The sequence below is a fragment of the Hyaena hyaena genome, unplaced genomic scaffold (genome assembly GCF_003009895.1).
Source record: "Hyaena hyaena isolate Hyena2069 unplaced genomic scaffold, ASM300989v1 scaffold_394, whole genome shotgun sequence".
Classification (NCBI taxonomy): domain Eukaryota; kingdom Metazoa; phylum Chordata; class Mammalia; order Carnivora; family Hyaenidae; genus Hyaena; species Hyaena hyaena.
In genome coordinates, this window is record NW_024081026.1 from 866,051 (window position 1) to 890,075 (window position 24,025).

The 24,025-nt window shown below is 41.8% G+C and overlaps 1 protein-coding gene across 4 annotated transcripts in view; it reads right to left on the reverse strand.

The window, feature by feature from the left end:
• ENOX1 (ecto-NOX disulfide-thiol exchanger 1) overlaps positions 1–16,534 on the reverse strand; it is a 545,438-nt gene extending 528,904 nt beyond the window's left edge. For all 4 annotated transcript variants that reach the window (XM_039251548.1, XM_039251538.1, XM_039251547.1 and 1 more), the window contains exons 1-2: positions 16,473–16,534; positions 14,926–15,023 (exon numbers count right to left, since the gene is read on the reverse strand). The gene's annotated coding sequence lies outside the window, so the exon portion shown is untranslated. The remainder of the gene's footprint in view (positions 1–14,925; positions 15,024–16,472) is intronic.
• Positions 16,535–24,025: the final 7,491 nt, after the last annotated feature.

Sequence of the window (24,025 nt, forward strand, 5' to 3'; positions counted from 1 at the left end):
TTAAGGAGCAGAAGTTCTAGTAAGTACTGAACTAGACAAGACGAGATATAGAATGAAAAATAGCATAACCTGGATCTCTGGCCTCAAACAAGAGTAAGCCACTGATGTCCACTTTTACAAGATGGAAGTTCATAATCTGGGGCAAGCACTAACTTAGAATCCTACAGTCCAAAAAAGGCACTGTGGCAGCCAACTGCTGGGAATTAGGCAAGATATTTACTCTCTTACTATTTACAATACAAAACATTACCTACTATACCTGAATCAGAAGATATTTTTAGGAAAATGGTGTCACATAATATGAATCCTGTGGAGTATTACATGAAATATTTATGCAACGTCAGATATTTTGCAGTACAAAAAATATTTCTATTTTCGTTAATGTAATTAAGAAGGTATCAAAGTGATTCAGCCCATTCTCAATTATCTCCACTAAAGGAGTTGATCAATACAGTAGATAAATGGCAGACCATGTAGTTTTTTAGTTACGGCTCATAAATCCACTCTTTATTATTAATATACAGGTGCACTGAATAGTCTTTAAATTTAACAGAGTTCATCATTTTAGAGCAGTTGAGAATCTTAGAAGGTCATTTTATCTTATTTTGCATGCAAGTAAAGTTGGGCTTAAAGTGTTTAAGGACTCACACAGTTGTTCAATGGAAGAGCTGGGCCTTGATCTAACCATCCCAATTGACATCGTGAAGAAGACCATGAGGACCATATTAAACCTCAGCTATAGTCTCCCCTCCCTAACTCCATCCTTCATTCAACCCTCAGCACTTCCTTCCCAAAATACCAGTTAACAAAATGCTACTGGTTGATTCTATACTCTAATTTATATAGGACTTAATGTCCTTTTATTCTTCCATGGTTGTTGATTGGTCTCTTCCATGAGAAAGTAATTAGCAATATGATTTAAAGGAAACTTTAGTGAAAAATGTTAGCCTCCAATAAGCAAAATGTGTTTCTAAGTCAATAATGCCAGGCGGGTGTTATTTTGCACTGCAAAATAAATTGTGAACACAATCTAGGAGTAGACTGTTAAATGTATTATCACAGTATATGAGACTCAGAATTTGTGTTCTAAACATATGAGAACTTATTCTGATCCTGAAGAATTTCAAGGAGGATTCCAGCTTTTCAACATTCTCTAGTAACATATTTTAATGTTTACCTCTGTCACCACCATTATAAAACACCCATTTAAAACCTGCCTACTGCAGCTTAATAGGCATAACATTTATTCTAATGTTGCCAAAATGAGGTCAGTTAAGATATAAACAGAGAATATAGTGCCTCCAAATTTACTCTGGATAGCAGAAGGAAACATTCCCAAAACCCACCTCTCCTTAATCCCAGCCCACACCATGAACTATCCATGAAAACATTTTTAAACATAAAAAATTAAAATTATTGAGACAGACAATTCCTTAAGATGTTTGTGATAGGGAATACTGCTAGAACAGAGGCTTTGCATTCCTCATAAACCCAGCTAAGAAAGGAGCCCCCTTCACTTTGGGGATGAGCACTGAGTGTTATGTGGAAACTAATTTGACAATAAACTATTTGTAAAAAAAAAAAAAAAAAAAAAGAAAGAAAGGAGCCCCCTTGTAACACCACAACCAGGAGCCAGGATAATTACAATAGAAACACTTCATTTCAAATCATGAAAAGAGGTACACTTGATCTTCTTGTTAGCAGGGGCTATGCAGACAGCAACATTTACTGTGAAATATAAGGACAGATAACAGCTGATTTGAAAGGGATTGTGTAAATCTAGTTAAAGAGCAACTTTAGAAGATTATTTTCAATTACTGAGATAACATCATGGCTCTCAGGAAAAAAAATGGAAAGGTTTGTTCTTTACACCACATACAGTGTACAAAATCTAACAAAACTGCCTGCTTTCAAGCAATAACATCAGCCAGCAGCTAATATGCCTTACCTCCACTTTACTCTCCTTCTTCAAGTCACTTTCAATTATTTCTAGCATTTACTCAGCTTTGTGAGTAAAAAATCATTTTCAACCAGGGCAATAGCTTCAAAAAACCAACCCCTTCCAAATAATGACTAAAGCCTTTAGATTTCCAAGAGCCATATCTACATAACCTGGGAGACCTCCAAACTAGGGCTGGGGTCAGGCAGCAGAAACGCACCTGTTTGTGGTTGATAAAGTGGCATTTGCTTCTCCTGTCAGAACATTTAACTGAGACCACTGGGCCTCAGCCTCCAGTCACTTCACCTTAATACACAGGAGCACACACATTTATACACTGACCAAAACACAAACTACACCTCTAGTCATATGAGATAAGCTTGTCAAATGAAATCCCTAGTTGTTATATTCTTGAACATGGCTTGTGTAGAGAGTGCCAGTGATGAATTTAGAAAAAAAAAAAGAAAAGAAAACCTAAATAAGCGGCAAAGAACCTCGTATAAAGGAGAAACATCACACTAGGAAGCAGAAAACCCTGTCCCTTCATGACTGTCATTTACAACCTTACCAAACCTCATCTCCCCTGCTTGTTCTCAATGCTGCAGCCACTTTACCCCCACTCTCCTGGGGCACATTGTGCCCTTCTGTGTCTCTGTGCCTCAGCTTTCAATGACCTCCCCTACCTGGAGAACCCCTCTGGAGCCTAGTTTAATTCTCATCTCTATGAAAAGGTACCTCAATTCACTTGTCAGAATGAATCGCACCCTGCTGTGGGAACCTTGAACACTATTTGCAACTTAATATGGGCCACACAGTTATCTGTGCTTGTCCATTTCCTCTAGCATCCTTGAGGGCAAGGACCATTCTCATCTTTGTACACTCAGAACTGTCAAACATTGAGAAGCATGCAGTAAAAGTTTGGGAAATAAAGGATAAATCAATGAAGGGATGAATAACGAACTGACTTCACCAAATTTCAGTTTCGTCATCTTTAAGACAGGGATAGTAACGGTTACCCAGTTCATTCAGAAGTCACGATGATCAAAAAAACCGAGCTGATGCCTTGCACTTTGGTAGATACTGTATAAATGTAATGACTATGATAAAGATGGTAATATTAAAAAGCCATACTGCACAAATATAGTATGATGGACTCACATACAGTAAAAATATTATCCATACATACCACATACCTATGCTCAAGTTAATTTTGATATTTCTTTTCAGAAAGAGAAATTAAAAATTTAGCAAAAGGGACCCTTCACTGTCCACAAAAAATGTTCTTATGACACTAAAACCAAGTATCAAAAATAAGAGAATCACTTTACATGTGATTCTCCTTCTATTAATCATGCACATCTTCCCACATGGATGGGTGGCTAGAAACAGGCTCCACTCTGTGATGTAAATGGAATACTGCATATTTCACTCCCATGTTGCCATCTCAAAGCATATTAAAAGCAAAACTGCATTTCTCTGGAAGAACAGGTCCATGATGCACTGAAGTGGTTAAGGCATCTCTTTGAAGAGAAAAAGATAACTGAGGAATTTTAAAAGTGAGCAAGTGGGAAATGATCACATATTTCAGCTGTAGGTAACTGAGGACTGTATGTTAAACATTTCAAACACTTGTGTGCATTCTAACCCAAATACTCTATCATAGAGAAAAGGATTTCCACATGTAGTCAAGTGACTTCTAAAGTCACTGCTGTAACAATAATAAATTCTGAAGCAGTTTCATTAGCTTGAGGAAGCACAGTACCGTAGCCATGCACTCACTCCAAAGTATCATGTGTTCTCAGACCCTGGGACAATGGGGCATTATCACCAGAAAAGCTCAAATGTAGAAAGATCAGCTTGGTTACACTGAAGTCTACAAACCCATAAGCTCACAACTGTTTCTTCATTTATGTCATGATTATTTTCAGGTGACAAATAACTCTCAAATTATGTTCAAGTCCCAATGTTCCCATCATGTAGAAGACCTACACAGATCTACTTCCTAAACAAGGACAGGCTCTGGCCAGTCAAAATCCTGCAAGAGTTAAACTAAACTCATCATCAGAAAGAAGGATGGGAACTGAGAGTTCTCACTGGAAGAATGAAGAGGCTGTCCCAGCTGCAAGTTATCATAAGCTAGCTGGCCACCATCTGCCTGGCTACAGCTGTATCCAACTCTCAGTTCACCCAAAGAGATTCACACTCTCGTGGTGCCAAAATGAGTGTCTCTCCTTTAAAAAAAAAAAAAAAAAGCCCAATTGAAAATAACTCTCTAATCTGCATCCTTTCAATAGAGCTGAAGTGCACTTCACTAACACAGAGCACGGGCATCTTGAATTAGCAGAGAACTATTTTTAACACATGAAGGATAAGATATGAAATTAGTTTCACGGGGAATGAGAACCTTGGAGATTATTTACTTTGCCTTAATTACTTTGACTCACCATTAATTTAGCTTTCCTAGGGTACTAAATATTTCACGCTAAGATTTTGAGACTAAAGAAACTTGAGCACAAATTTGGGGCTTTGGAAGTCTGCAGCAGCATCTTCAGCACCAAGGCATGGATGCCCCCATTGGGCATCAAAGGCTATTCATGGCGCGCTGCTCAATGACATTTTCAGTTGCTGTTTCTGTGTTGTTTTAACCCTGGGACTAGAAGCTCTGCCCTGACTATGCAGGGAGCCAAACTTTATTCAGCTTCTGTTTAACTCCTCAGCCAATAACCTCACTGGTGCTCACAGCTACTCTCAAGACTGCCAAATAGGGCAAGTAGCAATCACCTCGAGCCAAGGAGAGAGAAGTTTAGACTGCACACTTACAAGTTTTTAATGATCAGAGTGACTGGGCAATGGAGTCAATTCCCAGTCAAGGTGACTAAGGAGACACTATAGCAGATATTCTGTAATGGGTTCATTATAGCATCAGTGGGGAAGAGTGTGACCAGTTCCCAGTAAAGCACTTACAGCGAACAGGGTCTGCCATATACAGCTGGCCAGTTGCCAAAGCCCGGTACTCTCCCCCATGGCTCTTAATCAGCTGTCCACTGGCAGACACCACAAACAACGGGCAGGGCATAGCAGCCGGCAGGAGCCCAAGGAAACCAATACACTTGTTGCCAGATGCAATACAAGACTCACTGAGACCACTCAATCTGTCAGTGCCCTCCAGCTCCGCCTGGCATTTGGCACTTAGAGAGGGGGAGGGTGGTTAGAGACTGAGCGAACTGGAGCTCTCCTTTTGGCCCCTGCTCACAAAGAGCTCTTCCTTATTCTGTGCTACATAATTCCATCCCTGTGAGTTTAAGCTGTTACTTTTCTCCACTAAACATGCTACACCCTAACAATCTATTTTTTTTATTAAGTAGAAATGTATCTTTGCTTTTTAAAAAAATAAATTGCCTGTTTTTTCTTCTTGTTGACCAGGACACTGTTTGACTTAATTGATTCATATCCATCTAGCAGTCTGAGCCCAAAAAAACAGAGCAGCTAAGTTCCCACATCTCTAAAATCCTATCACTTCTCTACTTTGTAATAAAACTCTGTCATATAAATAGGCTTCCATGTTAAACATGTCCAATCTTAATAATAATTTCTATTTCTTTAGCATATTCATAGCTTCAGAACATGCTCACATATACCATGCACTTTGTCTCATCTATTTTTACCATTTGGCCCTTTTCCTTATGTGTCAAGCTCATGAAAGTCCCAACTTTCAGTGCCCACAGGCAAGCCTGTTCCCTCTGTCACTATTGATCCAAATTCTTTATTTTCTAGGTTGCACACCTCACTTAGGTCATTTGTACTTTGGGTTAATTTTTATCATTTAAAAATTTCAGGTGCATCTCTTTAATGCCATCTTAATTTTAATACTAGACACTATACTCCTTCTTTTGTATCATCAGTTAAAATAAAATAAAGCCAGTTGTTATTAATAATTTCCATTTGGAAGAAAGGGAACATCATAGAGCAACATGTGGTATGAGAAAGGGTTCAAAATTCTTGCTTCTTTTGCATACTGGCTATGAGAGTGGACAAGTTAATCTTTCTGAGTTTTGGTTTCCTCTTACGGTTGACATAAAAAAGGTTATTATGAGGATTAAATAGGATGCCATCTACAACTGTGTCAGAAAATACTCAAAAAGACATTCACTGTAACTCTGAGATCTTCTGCTCAGTTTCCACTCAAATGCCCTTCTCATTCACATTAATAAGGCCATCCTAACAAATCGCATCTCTCTGACCCTGGTTCCCTGAAAGTGTGTCACCCATGAGCTTCCCCATTCACTTCCTCAAAAGGAGTCCCGCCATTTCAGAGATCACTGATTTCTACGTTAGCTTTTTCTACTAAATTCAAGAATTTCAGAAGCACAGTAGTTGAAAGTGCAGACTAAATGCATGAAATGGCCACCATCTGCCAGCACTTTCAATTATATTTGGTTGCTCTTTATTTTTTTTAATGTTTTTTTTATTTCTGAGAGAGAGAGAGAGAGAGAGAGAGAGAGAGACAGCATGAACAGGGGAGGGTCAGAGAGAGAGAAACACAGAATCCGAAGCAGGCTCCAGGCTCTGAGCTGTCAGCACAGAGCCTAATGCGGGGCTCAAACCCATGAACTATGAGATCATGACCTGAGCCAGCCGCTTAACCAACTGAGCCACCCAGGTGCCCCTGGTTGCTCTTTATAACATGCACGGGACTGAGGAGGTAGACAGTACAGAGTGACTGGAGAGCACATGCTAATGAGAAGACATAGGGTGGCACTCAGGGGCACCAGGTCCATTCCTGAGCCACCGCCCCCCAAAAACTAGGCCTGCAGCTGGAAGAATGCATTTCTCTCCATCCTTTTCTCTCTGCCTTCTTGGTGAAACATTTTATACACAGAAGGTTTGATTAATCTCAAGTTATGTCATGCCAAACTTGTCTTGCTTAGAGAAATTGTGATACCTGAAGTTCTGCTTCAATTCGGAAGCTAAATAAAAAAGAAAACAAAAACAAAAACAAACCAAAAAACAAAACCACACAAACACAAACAAAATAAAACAAAACAGCCTCACAACAGGCAGTTGAGGGATTTCAAAATACATTTGGCAAGAGTGTGGTTTTACAGCTTAGATGGCTTATGTCAATAAAAAATGTAAAATGGGCATATCTTTTGATTTAGCAATTCCTCTAATAAGAATTTATCCAAAAGAGAAAACTGCACAAGAATAAAGTATCTATACAAGCATGCTTAGGGCAGCAACTGTTTAGACTGAAAAACTGGGAACAACTGAAACGTCTATCAGTAAGCCCAGAGTAAACGCTAACAGAAACCATGAGCTGCCTCCTCGGCAAGTTGTTCCACCTTCTTTTCCAGCAGAACTCTAAGTTCTTTATTCATGAACTTTGGATGGGATTAGCATAAACTGCTACCCAGATCTGAAACAATCAGAATAACAGTGTTCCCTTGGTCACATCACCTAAGATGGTCGAAGTCTAGGATGACTGGCAGAGGCTCTCTTTCTCTGGATAACGAGCCCCTAGAGCTGCAGCTACTTTGCTACCATGAGGAACATGAAAAAAGAGTAGGGAAAAAAAAATATAAAGAGAGAAATCCTAAGCCCCGATTAAATTATGCCTGAAGCCCTTTCCCACTGGATTTTTCAATATATTCTTATTATATAAGCTAGTTTGTCCTGGGATCTGTATCGCTTATATGAAAAGCATCCAATAAAAGTATTCACTCATTAAAAATATAATATATATTTATTGGCATGGATGGTTGTCAACCACATGTTATTAGAAAAACATAGGTTACAGAATAACACATACAGCAAAATCCCATTTATTGAGAACTTCATCTGTACATAGAATATACATAGACACACATAAATATAAAGAGATAGAGAGTTACACTGGGAAGAATTTTATAAAAATGTTAACAATGGCTAACTCTAGTATTTCAGAGGAATTTTACTTTCCTTTTTGTATTCTTGTATAGTGTATGCTCTTATACAACGACATGCATTTTTGTGGAACAGAAAAACTAAGCTTTAAAAAAAGCTGGCTATTTACCGGTTCTGTTTATCTTTAGTGTAAAATAAATGAACAGCTTTTGCTCAGATCCCTCTCCAAACCTAAGTGGTCCAGGGAAAAAGATCAAAACCTGTCAGGCACTCAAAATATTATTTCATTATAAAATTCTATGATGAAGCAATGAAACCACTTTGAGATCCATATTTGTACATGCTGAAAAAGAAACACAGCCAGAGAGGCACCCAAGTGTCTTCCTAGAAAAGTGGAAGTAATATTAAACAAAATGAAACATCTTATAGAAGCTGAGCACTTCACACTCCAACAGAGAAAATCCTTGGAGTAAAGGGCTGAAGGTGCAGGGGTAGCAAGAGACCATGGCTGCTTGCAGGAAGAGCAGGCGCCACTGCGGCCACTTAAAAGCAGTTTGGTGGGCTGTTATGCTGGACAGAGCAGAGGGCTTGCCCCTTGACTGCTGCTGGCTATCCACACCCTCTCCTCAGGGAGCCTAATCCCCAAGGACCTAACACCACTTACTTAGTAGGAGTCTTCTTTCACTTCAAGATCTCCAAAGGTAATGGTTTCAAAAACAACAACAACAGAAAACTAAATTTTCTATAATCTTTTTCAATTCTAAAATTATAATTTAACCCAACATGTTAGGGAAAATGTGGTGGGGGAGGGAATTATTTGAATGGGACAGTAACATATGAATGTTGTAGACTCTGGCTGGAAATTAACAGCTCTAAAAGGTAGTAATGGTTTAGAAAAAGCTACTAAAGAGGCAAACAGAAACCTGAGGTCAGAGACAAAATCTTAATTTGGTGATTGCTGATTTTTACCAAAGCTTGTAGGATTTTCTAACTATAAAATCTCAAAAAACTCTAGCCTCTAAATTCAGTTACTTGGAGTGAACATCTCTTTAATAGGACTCCTGTAGATACAATGTAGCTGCAAAAAATACCAGGACAGTTTGTTTTATTTGTTAATTTCCAGCATTTGTATGTGTCTTTTACAATAAATTTACTACACTATACCTATATTATGTTTCATAATAATGTCATTGTTCTCAGTCAGTCACCATTTAATTCTGGGAGAGTCACAATACTCCAAGAAAGAAAAGAATCAAAAATAAACACCACTAATAAAACTGTCTATATTACATTCTTATCTTAAGATCAAGTTAAAAGTTCATCTCCAAAAAGCATCCAATCCCACTCAAAATTACAAGCATACACTAGGTTATCCATTTGTTTACTGTGTCTCATTCTAATTCATCCCACCTTGATGGACTGTTGACAGCCTGCACTCTTAAAGGGCATCAGAATGAGAAAGAATGACAAAGAAGCATAAATGGTTCTCCAACCTCAGTTCTTAAATTTTTTTTTAATGTTTTATTTATTTCTAGGAGAGAGACAGCGTGAGCAGGGGAGGGACAGAGAGAGAGGGAGTCACAGACCGAAACAGGCTCCAGGCTCTGAGCTGGCAGTCAGCACAGAGCCCGACGCGGGGCTCAAACCCACAAACCGTGAGATCATGACCTAAGCGAAAGTCGGACGCTTAACTGACTAAGCCACCCAGGCGCCCCTCTCCAACCTCAGTTCTAAGAAGAATCCCTTCAGTCCCTCTTTAGTCCATTTGCATCAGTACTTGAGGTGGACCTAGTACCTGTACTTTTAACAAGCAGCCTACCTAGATCTGAAGAGGGGATGAATTATCCTTTGAGAAACAGTGATGTAGATAATTAAACAATAACTAAGTCTCTTAAACAGATAATCAGACTTGATTATATAACTCCATATTGGATCATTCCACTCTTCTCCACATCTATGGTCACTAATCTTGTCCCTTGTCCAGGAAGCCATCACCACCATCAGTCTCTGAACTTGACCACTACTTCCAAGTCTGCTGTCTTGCTTCCACTCCTGCCCTCTCCAATCCCTTTCTCCAGAAACTTGCCAGAAAAATATTACATACTACAAGTAACACAACATCTCTCCTTTTAAAACTCTTCAATGACTGCTTAATGGGAATGGGGTTTCCATTTGGGGTGATGAAAATGTTTTAGAACAGACATACCAATGGTAGTTGGAAAACATCGTGAATGTACTAAATACCATTGAATTATTCACCTTCAAACAGTTCATGTTATGTGAAGTTCATCTCAACTTTAAAAAAGCATAAAACAAAACCAGAAAAATACCAAAAACCTTTTAATGGCTTCCTATTGCAATTAGGATAAAATCCAATGTCTCAGCATGGCTCAGTAGGTCTGGCATAATCAGGCCCTAAGCCACACCTCAGAAGCCTCAACCCCAGGTACTGTCCACCCTCTCTCACTGCACTGCACCAACCTGGGTATATTTTAATGGCTCTAAAACCCAAGATCTTTCTCATGTGAGGACTTCACAAATGGTACTCCCCACCTGGATAGCCCCAATCATTCCTCAGATCTTAATCTATAAATTATTTTCCTCTATAAGCCTTCTCTGACTGCTTCTTCCTCTCTATACCCTTTTAGAGAAATCTGGTCTTTTCTAAGTTCTTATCAAGAGTTCCAATTACAGAATTATTTTGGAGTTACTTAATATCCTTTCCAGTAAACTCGGGGCTCCCAGAAGGACAGGGACAGTGATCATTTTTGTTCACTGCCGTATTCCCAGCACTTAGCATGAACTTGGCACAATAAATACCTTTTCATTGGGCAGAAGGAATATGTAGCATGCTTTCCTCCAAAACATTAAATCTTTACTACAGAATGAGTACCAAGCTAGGTCACAATATTATGTGAGATTTAAATACATATCTACCAATATTATTCTTTTAATAACTAGATGAGAAAAATCAGAAACTACTTTCAGGGCCAAGTCAACACAATAGAGTGCACAACCAATGCACAGAAAACAACTTCTCTCACTTCTGCAGTGCCTGCTTTGTGCTTCTTGATAGACTGAAGTTCCTAATGCCCAATAAAATTCCATTTAAAAACTCTCTCCTCATGCCACAGCACATTACTGAGTAATGAGGAAAGAAACAGGGATTATATCTTTACAGAAAGATGCAACCAAGTTGGGTAAAAGACCAGGATTCAGAAGGATGTCATGGGAAGCTGTTGGCTGCTCTCACATAGGCACCATTTTACAGAATAAGAGTGTATAGAGTACTACCATGGAAAAAAGGACCCTGAACTCAGCTGGTTCTGAGAGATGTAGGAGAAAGGGAAATAGAGGAGAAACTCACATAAGAGCAGACATGATTGGTACTTTGTTACTAAACAAACTGTTCTTTAGCGATTATAGATGAGCAAGTGATTTATTATTTTTTTTCCAATCTCTTGCACTTGTATTACCTAGAACCCTAATTTGTCCAGGAGGCTGAAATATGTCTTAATTACTTGCCTTCAAAGCTTATGCCCATTTAAAATAAGCTTATTTCTTTTCCATTGTCAGCTTGCCCAGGGCCGCCTAATCTACAATTCTGCTGCCCAGCACTCACCACTTCTGATCATTATGGAGAGCCGAGGCAAGCAAGGAGCCTTACAGGCAGCTTCCAAAGAGATCCATCTGTTCATAACTGTGTGCACTAGCCTGCAAAACATTCCCCAGCCCTGTGTTCACCACAAGGACAGAAGAACATCAGGACCTGAACACATCTAGAGCCCATGCCACAGGCTACTTTTCAATATTTAAATTCTTCTTTAGCCCAAGCTTTGGATTTTCCAGACCCTAATCCACAGTCCCAGTAGTGATTTGCATGGTTATTTGTTTAAAGAGAATCCAGGTGTGTGTTGCATTGCCTGAAGGTACTATTCCTGGCCTTGGAGGATGGGGCACCTACAATTGGGTAATTTGTGTGACCTTTGGCACATCTTAGTTGGAGCTAGCTTGAAAGCATTTCCCTTGCTCCAGCTCCCAGTCTCTGTGCTCACCTGGGGACCACCCTGGAGAAAAGACAAAGCTGCTCAATGCAGCCAACTATGAGACCAATATGGTAGCAACCAATAAGACTCCTTTCCAACAGGGCGAGGAACCTGAGCAGTCAGCGGCACCATCCCAGCACATTGCCTAAGCATATTGTTTCTCTTTCATGTCCCTTCCTTAAGGTAGTGTGTGTGGCCACCATGGTGGTTCCCAGCTTTGCTTCCAATGACATGACTTCTAAATATGCCTTATACTTGAAGATTCTACAGAGTTCTATTCCCTTCTGACGAAAGCATTCTTACTCAAATTCTTACCATTGTTTTGCTATAGAGTCACATATACTTCTCTATGAGAAGAGGTGGAGGAGCCCTGTAATGCAAATAAACAGCATCCTCATGCAAGAAAGTGAAGTGACAGCAAAACCAAATCCTAATATAGCAGATGTATGCCCCATAAACCAAAGTACATTCAGGAGTGAGTCAGGAGAGCAATATGTTAACATGGGCATAAGGGTATTTATTACACATGGGGATGAGGTCAGTAAGAACTGCTAGCAGAAAATAAGCTAGGGAAGGTTAGTAAAAGAGTGGCCCAAGGACAGAATAACAAAGACACTAGTGGAGGTTGCAAAAATACCAAATAAATTAGACAAAGGGAGATCAGTGTTGGAAAACCAGAGGCTAGGAGCAGGTGAATAACCAGTAAGAAGACTGGGATTCTAGGTAGGAGACATGGGATTACAGATTACAAATTACAAATTCTATTCTGACTAGAGCTAGCAAGATTTTTCCCTTGGAATAAGCTGGAATGTCAGAAACAGAAAACCTCTTCAGATTTATACCATTTTCATGCTTTGAGGAACTGTAGAATATCTAACTAGGAAAACAGAAATCTCTTCAAGTATTTTTTACAAAGAAAATTTAATATAGAAAATTGGTTACTCAGGTGATGATGGAGCAGAGAGCCTAACAGGATAATGAGGCAATCCAGAGATCAGCAAGAGCGGGAAGCTGCTACCTCCCCAAGGCTAAAGACACAATAGCAAGAGGTTGTATCTCTGGGGTCCATGGGCCAAGGTCACTTGTGAGCAGCTAGAACCAGAACCCGTCTGTCAAGCACAAGTGGTGCTATTGAGAAGGGATTCTCACTGCCAGGGATGCTGCACGAAGCTAGAGAAAAGAAAAAATACCTTGGCTTTGCCCTTCTCCCGGCCCTCTCTTACCAGTGCCTCCCACAGGCTGAAAACAGTAGGTCAGATGACTCAGACATCTAGGAGCAAAACCTGAAGGGATGAGCCCCCTCCAACGCAGAGAGGAAAAGGGGAGGGCAAGGAATGCTAGAAGGAAAGGACAGAAACTCTGGTACAAGGAAGATGAGTTACAATAGGCTTTAATGACCAAGTTTCTTTTGCAATAGACATACTTTTAAAAGGTTTGCGTATTTGCCATATAAAGATGCCCATAATAAAGTGGTCACATAGTAATAAAGCAGAAGCTATACCCTGGCCTACTGACCTTCCTGCCATGTTAGGTGACCCTCGATGCCACTCTGCAGAATCCCAGATTTGGAAGCAGGTTAAGGAATCTATTCTACACTACCCTTTCTTCAGTTACAGTTAAGCCAGGACGAAGTCCAACAAGCGAATTTTTTTCAAAATTTTAGAATGAAAAAGACTCCTTTAAAAGTAAAAAAAAATATCAGAAGTATTGAATAGAAGAAATCTTTCACACACACCTAAATCATTACAAGTAAAACTGGGGAAATCTGAACGAGATATGATGGACTATCAACCAATGTCCTGATTATGATATTGTGCTATAGGTTTGCAATATATTATCATTTGGGGGAAATGAGTAGAGTGTACACAGGATCTTTCTGTTGCTTCTTCTAACTGCATAATCTACAATGATGTCCAAATAAAGTTTAATTTAAAAAAAAATATCATAAATGTGTTCATAATATTCTAAGGCTGCTTCCCTTCCATTGTGCTTAATGCACAGTTTCTCCAGCCTCCTTACGCTCACATGCCTTGAGTCTGTTCTCCCTGTTAAGCAAGGCCCAGTAGGCTCTTTGCTGGCCCATTCTACAGCTTCTTATAATTCAGTCTTCTCCTTGTCATTGGCTCAATGCTACTTTTGCAGAAATACGATGGTGTCAGGTTGCTCTTGTTTGGTTATTCAGCCTTTGCATTTCTGACTACAGACAGAGCCAGAATGTCAGTATTTACACATGGGACGATTAGAAGGCTGCTGACTATTATTTCTCAACTAACAAGCTTTAACCTGTTCATTTCATGATTAAGCATTTAATTCAAAACAGCTCTTTTTATGGATTCAGTCTTCCCTTCTTCTGCCCTCCTCTGTAACCTGTGATCTCCTTTGGAGTTGCTGGCCTAAGAACTGGTGGGGGAAACTGCAATGAAAAGCCTGGCATTTTGACAGAGCAAGAGAAAAGAACCAGCCCCACCCCCAGCCACCATTCATTCACTCAGCTAAAATACAGGGTCTCAGAGAAGCAGGGAAAACAATAGACATAAGTACAGGCTAGGTCTTCCAGAAACTGACGGTGGATGAAAATCTCCTCTTAGTCAAGAGTAAGGGTGGGGGGGATGTCACTATTCATCACAAAAAGGACGTGAGTCACAGGCATCTCGGCAACTCTCCTTGTCTATAACTCCACAAATCCTTCCTGTAAAATATAACTTTCTTCCTTTAATGATCTAGTAGTGAATTATTTATATTCTTCAATTTATCTTCCTGTCTTCTTTTATTTATTCCCAGACTTGTGCTCCTTAACTCTAGAAAGCCTGACCAAGATTACAAGCAAGCCACAGGAGTCTCAGCCCTTCAAAGGTGCTGAGCCTAATGCACAAAGCAGAGCCACACGCATGGCAGAGGACTCCAATCTCATTTTTGGAATGGCAGCCAGCTAAGTGACCACACGTATGCAGGCCTCTATGTCCTATTGACTTTTCCAGACAGCTTTCCATAAAAATCCATCTTGCATCCTTCCCCCATCTCCATTCCCACAGTTGCTACCTTCACTTTGGTGCTCACCATTGCTTGCCTGGGCAATGCCATCTCTTAGCTGATCTCCCTGCTTCTGACTCTTCCTCCATCAATCCACTTGCCACACACCTGCCAGCATGATCTTGCTAAGAAGCAAATGAAAAATGACAATGCTTACATCTTAATCCTTTGGTAGCTCTCTATCATCACCTGAGACCAAGTCTCCCAAATTTGCCTCATTATAAAAACCAGTGAGGGCATTAACAAAAAATGAAATTAAATAAGGCAGATTCTTCAGTATCTCATGTTGGGTTCCTCCAGAAACGGATCTTGAGACAGAATTTAAGTACAAATTATTTATTTAGCAGAGGATCCTAGGAAGCACTAGTAGAGGAACAAGAGCAAGCCAACAAAGCACAGACATCTAGTAGATTGCCGTTATGGGCAACTAAGGTTTGGTTTCACCAGGGAATTTGGGGACATGGTGTGGAACACGTGTCAGTTATCATACCAGAAAGTCCAAGAGGCTAGCGTATTACCTCCCAGCTCCCTTCTGTCATTGGCCTAGGTCCAGTCCTGAGGACATTATCTTCACTGCCCTACCAAGCTACCCTACGTGTGGGAGAGAAAGCTTTCGTGCAGAAAACAAGAGCATTACAGAAGCATTCTGCAGACATGTACTGGAGCGGTCAGCATTTGGGCAAATAGGTATGAAACTGACCATGTCTGCTCCAACAGGCCATGTCCCTCAAGATTTTGGTACAGTGGGTCTGGAGTGGGATCCAGGAATCAGTAGTATAGCAGGAATTTCATGGAATTGCATTGAACAGATTGTGAAACTAATATCATTAAGCTCAAAAGCTTTAATGGGTTTTACGAGGTCCTCCATTGTCTGCTGTCCTTTCTCCAAACGTACTAATCCTCCCACACAGTCACCTTTAAACTGAACCACATTTGTGCACTTCCCTGCAAGCCACACATTCTCTTCTATGAGCAGGGACTGTGCCTTAAGAATCTTTATGATACCCATGGCCAAATACTGTACCATTCATGTAGTAAATGCTCAATAAATGTTTGTTAAAGAAATAATTCTAAAAGAAAATAATATGATATTATTTAAGTGTTCCCTAGACAAAACTACCTTCCCTATGCATCAAAATAGTAAGTACAATGCCACTAGTAAAACTAAACAAATATATATTGGGAACCTAATGTATGCAAGATACTCATGAATCTCTCCAGAAAAGTAAATACTACAGCCTTTTACCAGTATACAGCTTAACATCTTTCTTCCCCCAAAAGGGAGACTTGATAGAGATGGGCAAAGAGGGGATATGACATGGCCAAGGGTCAACAGATGTGGTAGCTCCCTCTCCTCAAACTGGCATGGCCTCAGGTTGGACATGGGAGAGGTGATTTTTTTAAAAACATTGCAGGACTAATTCTTTCACAGAAAAATGGAACTCAGGAAGCAGTCTGCTGGAGCTTTGCTGATATGAAACTATTAATTAAGCCCTACAAAGGAGATAAACAGCTAGGTAGTGGTGGAAAGGTGAAGGATATTTGAGACTAATTGGAAGCATGTCAAACTTTACCTCTCTTGTGATTCTGCCAGGGCTGTCCCCAGAGACACTATCACTCTCCACCTACTTCACAAAGATGGCACAGGATAAAGAAGAAAGGCTTATTTCAATGTCACTGAATTCTTGGGATTATGACTTCATCCAATGACCAGAAATTTGGTACCTGGGATCTAGAATGGTAACTCTGGGCTCAATCCCTTAAGTGCAAAAACAGTTGCTGTGGTTTTTAAGCTACTAAATGGGCTCTCTTGCAAAGGAGACCAAAGCAGAGATCTGGCCACTCACTGTCACTAAAGACCTCATCCATGGCTTTTTCCCCCCACTGTTTGGGATGTTAACCGCAGCCCCTTGGCCACATTCCAGTCTGGATAATTACACTGGGACTAGCAAACTTCACCCTCCAGCTCCAACTAAATAAAGTATTCCTTTGGACTAGCTGCCATAACCTTTGTTCTGCTGCTGTGGGCTATTAAAGAGCTATTCTGTACTTAGGACGGCTGTATTTGTGAAAAATCAATACTCCTGGTATAACTTTCTACACTGACAAGAAGTATATTCCACAATACCTCACAGGCTAAGTTATTTTTTTAATATAGTGCCAGAAACAATTAGAAAGCTACGGTCATTTCTTCTCCATCCTCTCAACTTTTACTATTCATATAGATACCGACTGAGATGTTTGCAACATTATACAAAAGGAGGGCAGGTGAATATTCCACAAAATAGGTACTGAGTGTCTACTACATGCCATCCCAGGCTCTATCGTAGGTACTAGGAATTGCTGTAAGGGCTGTGGGTTATGTTCTCAGCATAATTTGAAAATCTTCCAAAGGGAATAATTCAATGAAATTCTTCCTATGCTACTATATTTCTGAAAATCTGAATATATCCACTTTACTAAATATATCAGCATTACCATGCATAGAGTTCCCAATAAAAGCTACATATATATATATATATATATATATATATATATATGCTTGTTTTTAGCAATCATCCTATTCGTGTGGGTGAGAGTTTACAGGTTATAACAGTGGAAGCAGACATAAGGAAATTGAAAACATAAATATCTCTTGTTTAAAGCTTCTCTTTACTGTATAAAAAAAACATAAATCAACTCTTTTAGTGTTCTATTACAAGGATGAAAACAACAAAAGCAGAAAATGTAAGTATTGTGTGTTTGTACATTCACATGCACACACTTTGTCTTGCACATAAAGCTAGGATAGGGAAGTTAAATATCAAAATTTCAGTGAGTTACATTAATTGTATAAACAACAGTATATTTCACATCCCACCTTGCAAAGAAAATTGGTTCAGAAACATAAAAAATAATAACAACCTTGAAATTCTAATTAATCCTAGAGGATCTGAAACTAGTACTTGCCCTGGACAAACTATAACCAGACTGTGGAAAATGGTTTGAAAACAATCAGTGAAGTTCACTTGAATCTGCCAAATTATTATTCTGCTTGGAAATTTTCCTAGCTAGAACAAGTTAATAGCAGGCTTCTAAAACTAGGTTAAACATGCTGTAAGTCAATTTATTTCCCCCTATAAATCTGCTAAAATGCATGCTTTTCCGGTGAAAATGGTTCTTCAATGGTACTTAATACTGTCACTTTATTGTTTCTCCAACCAGTCTACTTCAAGTTTTTCTATTTAAACTGTTACATTAAAGTTAAATGCCTACCTTTGACATAAATAATAAACAATGAAATACAGATTCTTTAAAATAGCAAAAGAGACCTAAAAGTGTATCACACAGGCAATATACTTCCTAAGTTTAGAAGAAATGCTTAATAATGCATATGTGATCCAAGTTTGCCACCCAGTAATTTATTCATTATCATTTTAGAGTTCAGATACAATCGGCACTATTACATCTCTCACAGATAGATGACTTGTCCTCCACCAACATACTTCAGGTAGCACCTTTGGGAAGACAGCTTTGATAAAAGACTAAAATGAATATTATGTAGCGACACAGTCTGTCCCATGTACTTTAAAGAGCCCACATCACTACACCAACAGTATTTCCACCACGTTGCAAACAGAAGACAAGAACGAGTGATTAATCAGCTGTAATGTTCAAACTCTCGCTGGTATACAACCTGACCAACACAATCTTCAATCTCATCCCTGTTTAAAATTCACACAGAGAATAACAGATCACTAAAGATTGTCCAAAGGTATAAACAATTACCAAGCAAGGGATGGGGCTTCCCCACTTTGGGGAAAGAGGTGAGAGTCATAGGACTTTCACAGATTAAAGGGACAACACATGATATACAATGCCTCTAACACTGTAATCTAGCCTGGTGTCAATACTGAATTTGTACTCCCAAATATTACTGTATTTTCAAAGTGCCTTTATTAGGTAAAAAAAAATTTTTTTTAATAAATTTTATGTAACTGAAGGACAAGAATAATTCCAGGGAGGAGATGGGGAAGGCATGGTTTCTAAATGTGACCCAAAGGAAGACATTCTGGAAATGGCTCTGTCACCAGAGTCAAGTCACATCACTTCACTGGGCCTCTAGCAGTGAAAATCCAGCTATCTATATTTAGGTATCATAGAGAACTCAAGTTTTTGTAAAATCCTAAGAGCACCTGACAGCAGCAGAAAATGTGCTTACAGTGTCTAATAACTACAAAGGGAAGAAAGAGAAGGGTCTAAACAATCCTCCCAATCTTGCATTTTTCAGTTTATACTAGGCTTAAGAGGGCAATTGAAATTAGATGCTTCATTTCACCCCACAATAACAATATAATTCTTATTACAAAAAAAATTTTAAATACTCTCTTTAAAAACATCCCCCCAAAAGATAGAGCTTCACCTTACTCAAATGAAACTTAGATCTGTCTCACTTGGAGGGTTTCAATGCTTGAGCTACAGTATGGGTATCAGGATGTGGAAGCAGCTGTCACTGCTTTGTTTTTCATTCACAGTAGGTGGTTGCCAAGCAACAAAATACTATTGTCTGTTTCCATGATCTATTGGCCAATTCTACTGGTAATAATGCTTTCTACAGTTTAAAACAGGGCCACCTTTTGGACAAGAAGAAACGAGAAAAAATTTTAAGAATGACAATAACATATATATATAAATAAATACACTGAATTTGCCCCCAAAATTATATGTATCCATATACAGCTGTGTGGGGCTATACATACATATATTTTGCAGATATGCATATGCATATGCGCAACTATATACATTCTTCTTCTACCTACCTCAAAAGCCATCTAACTTTGATAGGCCAAACACTAGAATCTAAATTCCCTGAAGGCAAATCAAAGTATGACCCAGAGATACAAAACATAGTAAGACCTATTTTTTCAACAATAGCAACAATTTCCAATTTGTCAGATGTATCAAATCTGTCCCTTCAATACAAAGTCCTACACTCAGAAGAGCAATTGTGTCTACTTGTATAAATATAATAGCAAATGGAAAGGCTTTGCTACCTATCTACTTTGGAATTACCTAATATATTTAACATGCTGTAGGACTTAGTGAGTCCTTATGTGCTAGCACTGTATACAAAGATAATAATTGAAATGGGAAAATTCTGCTGCTGCTTACACCCAAGAATCTTAAAATACATTCATTTTTAAAATAATTGAATTGTTCTCCCTGGAATAGCCTCATGTGATTCCCCACTTTGTTTTGATATGAGTCCCTGGGGAATAACAGTCATGCTATGTTACTTTTGCATATTTCACTAGCTTGCAAATAAAATAACACACAGTGTACTCAATATAAAGTTGTCAACATTAACTTGCATCAGTTGCTGTTTGTTTTGCATTGACAAGGCTTCCAAAGATAAGAATTACAATATTCTTAGATGTAGAGACACAACATCAAAACAGCCTAAAGGAATTAAAGCTTGAAAATGCTAGAGGCAATCACGTTTTGAAATGAAGAGAAATCAGTATCATTTATACACATATATATTGCTGCAAGGGACCTAAATAATGCCAGAACAATTTTTGGATTTTATGCAATGCTCATCCATCATCCTTCACAATATTTCAAAAGCACTTTGCCTTAACTATTTAGTGCATTCCTCTAAAGGAGCTTTTAAGTTCACTTTTTGAAATTCATTACCACTTGAAAATGTATATATTACAACAAACAGGAATAAGCAAAATCCATTACGTGGCTTGACATCGTTACGATAAAGTCTCCTATCAAAAGGACAACACTAGCAAAACAGAAACAAACTGTGCTAATAATGAACTAAATATTATCCAAAATTACTCCTTTCTGGGATGAAGCCTTCTTAAGCAGAACCCACCCATCTACTGGGACTGCCCATATGGGTTTCTCCTTCATATGTCACCCCATAAATGACCCAGTTTTTTTCCCCCTCAGCTTCCCAAGTTCACCCACCTGTGTCTTCTTCCAAGAACAATTTCCCTCCCACTTTCTCCAATCTTCTTCGGATCTCTTAGCCACCCATTACTTTCTCCAAACTACTGGACTCAAATCTGCAGCCCAGTGTGCCACGAACCTCCCCACACTCACACAGAAGAATGTTTCCCTCATTCTTCTAGATCATGCTTTCAAAGTCTCTACCACCAAACAAATGCAATATTAATAAAAGTAGGATTACAAGCCAGTTTTTGTTTTTGTTTTGTTTTTTACTTACAGCAGTCAAATGTGGAGAAAAAGGGAGAAAAGCAGGAGTGTATTCGGAGGAAGGAGGATGGGACGCGGGAATCCTTCCCACCCGGGCTTCCCCACCTGTCGACCCCACCACTTTCCCCATGTGCGCGCCGCGGGATGACAACCACAACACTCCAGAACCACCCCCCTCCGGAAAGGAGGCGGGGTTACGCCTTCAGCCAATCAGAACCCACGAACTCCGGGTGTCCAACCTATGGGGTGGCCGTGGCCGTGCAGGGGGAGGACGTGGGGTGGTCGGGGAGGGGCCGCGTCCGTGGGAGGCGCGCACGTGTCGAGTCCAGAAAGGCAGGGAGGCGGAGAGGCGGCAGGCGTCCAGGACCTGAGGCGCGGACTCTGCACCCTGGCAGCTACCAAGCCCAGCTGCCCAGTGCCTCTTTAGCCTTGGACTCGGCGGGCCAGGACACGCTCCCGCCGAGGAAGACACGTCCAAGGTGTCTGGGTTCCCCGTGTAAGGGGACAGTCACAAAGAACAACAGTACCTAGCGCAGACGAGAAGGGGAGTAAAGTTTCCGGCCCTCACCACAGCGGAGTCCTCCAAGACCGAGAGGACAGGGGATGCGGGGCGAGAGGGTGACAACCTGTCAAGAAGGGGGAGCGGGAGGGCTGCGCGAGCAGGACTCCGTCCCGGGTGCGGTGCAGGGGGCGGCGGGCGGCTGGGTGCGCTGTCCAAGGTGCAGGGGTGGGTAGGAAGAGCACGGCGGCGTCGGAGCCCGGAGCCAACACCGGCTGGCGGCGGTGGGAGAGCGGGGCACAGCTGTCTGGAGCACCGGGCACCCCCAGGCTCGCCAAAAGTGTCAGGGCTGGAGCTGGTGTAGAGCGGGGAAGGGCGCGGGGGGCCGCGCGGAAGCCTCCACGCTTCCACATACCCCTCCCCACCGGCCTCACCTCTAGCTCTATTCCCCTCCCCCTCCCGGGAGCCCACTCCCCTCCAAGCCTCTGTCCCGGGGCCGTGGCGGGGGCGGGACCGGGGAATCCCGGCATCCAGCCCGGACACTCCGGGGATGCTGCGGCCCCACAGCTGCTTGCTTACCTGGATCCCCGATACCGGGAGCGGGGGCAGCCCGCCGCGCGGAGCCGGGGGCCGGGCTGGGCGCGGCGCGGCTCCTCCTCGCCTCGTCGTCCTCCTTGTCCGCTTCTCCCGGACTCCGTCCCGGACACGAAGCTGCAAGACGCGGCCCGGCTGCAGCTGCGGTTCCCTCTGCTGCCGCCGCCGCCGCTGCCGCAGACAGAGGACGCCCCGTGGCGACTGGAAGCCTGTGTGAGTAGCGGCGCCCGAGAGAGTGGGATCTGCTGGAGACTCCGCGGCTCGGGGCGCGCGGGCGTGCGCACGCGCGCCTGCGAGTGTGAGTGTGTATGTGTGTGTGTGTGAGTGTGAGTGTATGTGCGCGCGCGCGCGCGCGCCCACGGGACGGGGGAGTCGCGAGGGGAGGGGGTGAGAGGCCGAGAGATGCTCGTAGGGACTGAGGCAAAATTCTTTGCCCCCGGAAATCCGTAAATCCGGCGAAGGAGGATCGAACGTGCGTCTCGCCGGGGGGAGCTGCCCGCGGGGCGGCGGCAGAGGGGGAAGGGAAGGCAGCGCCGCGCGCGGGCTCCGGAGCCGAGCGGGTCTGAGCCGAGCGGAGCGCGCAGCCACGGATGCAGCAGAGGCGGTGCCCGTAGCCCTCGGTCGCGCTGCCCCCTCTAGGGAGGGGCCGAGTCGCTCTCTCCCGCCACGGCCGCGGCTGTCCGGACTTCACGGCTAAGCGCGGGGGAAGGGGGGGGGGACAGAAATCGGGACACCACGGTTGCCACTGCCACCTTGGAGGCGCTCTGCCCCTTAGTGGGCCGAGCCGAGACCCGGGCGCACGTGGCCGACTACCGGCGGGAGTCGGCGTGTGCAAGCGCTGCGGGCGTGGAGTGGGCGGTGGAACCCCACCGAGCTCGGCCCACCACCTGGCCAGTGTAGGGATGCAGGGCGGGGAGCAAAGGTGAGGTCGGTCGGGAGTGAGGTGAGCTTGCACCGTCTGGGGGAAGGGAGGGAGCTTCTTACTCCAGGTAGAATGCTGCCTCTTTTCCTCCTCGGAGGCCACTTTTCCTCAAAGTTAATCCACTACCCAGGTAAAAGTGCGGGTCTCTTCTTTGTTCGGATTCAGCTAACTGTGCAGGATCAGAGCAGTGCCTTTTTGAAGTCAGGCTTGGCCAGGAAGGGGCCCCTGTGGGCAGCCTGGCACGGCTCTTGGCCTGCTAACCCTCGTATTCCTTCATTCAGCCAAGCCGCTTTGTATATACCTTAGAAATAAAAATTGTAAACACATTTAAATACCTTCCGTCCTAAATGACATAGCATCCTACCAGTACTCATTTCCATTTCTTGCTTTTCCAATTCTTGCTTATTGTAAATTATAAGTGCAGTTTTATTCACCCAAGAATTTCTTGAAGGATCATCAGGTCTGAGTAATACTTGAAAATACCCTTCCTGGCGGGATTCCTCTGCTCAGGGATTGTGTTTTGCATACTCTCGCATGCCCTCCCGTACTTAGCTCAGTACCTCGTACATTGTGTGTTTTCTATAAATGTTGAATGAATGACATTGTTTCCTAGTTTCACATATCCTGAAGGCAAAGACTTGGATGATGGGAAAGTCATTACCACCCCACTAGGCTTACTTGATTTTCACTTGCACCATTTCCCTGTGTGTGACTATTTTCCCCTCTGGCGGCCAGAGACCCAATGTAAAAGAAAACTAGAGAATAGTGACCCATTGTGCAGCCTTATCAAAGGGTGCAAAAAGAGAGTACTCTGCAGGGAACCCAATGGGATATCCTGTGTGTAAGAAGGCTAAAGCACACTTTATTTCAGTCCTGGGAGAATCTAACCTCTTAAAATGTGA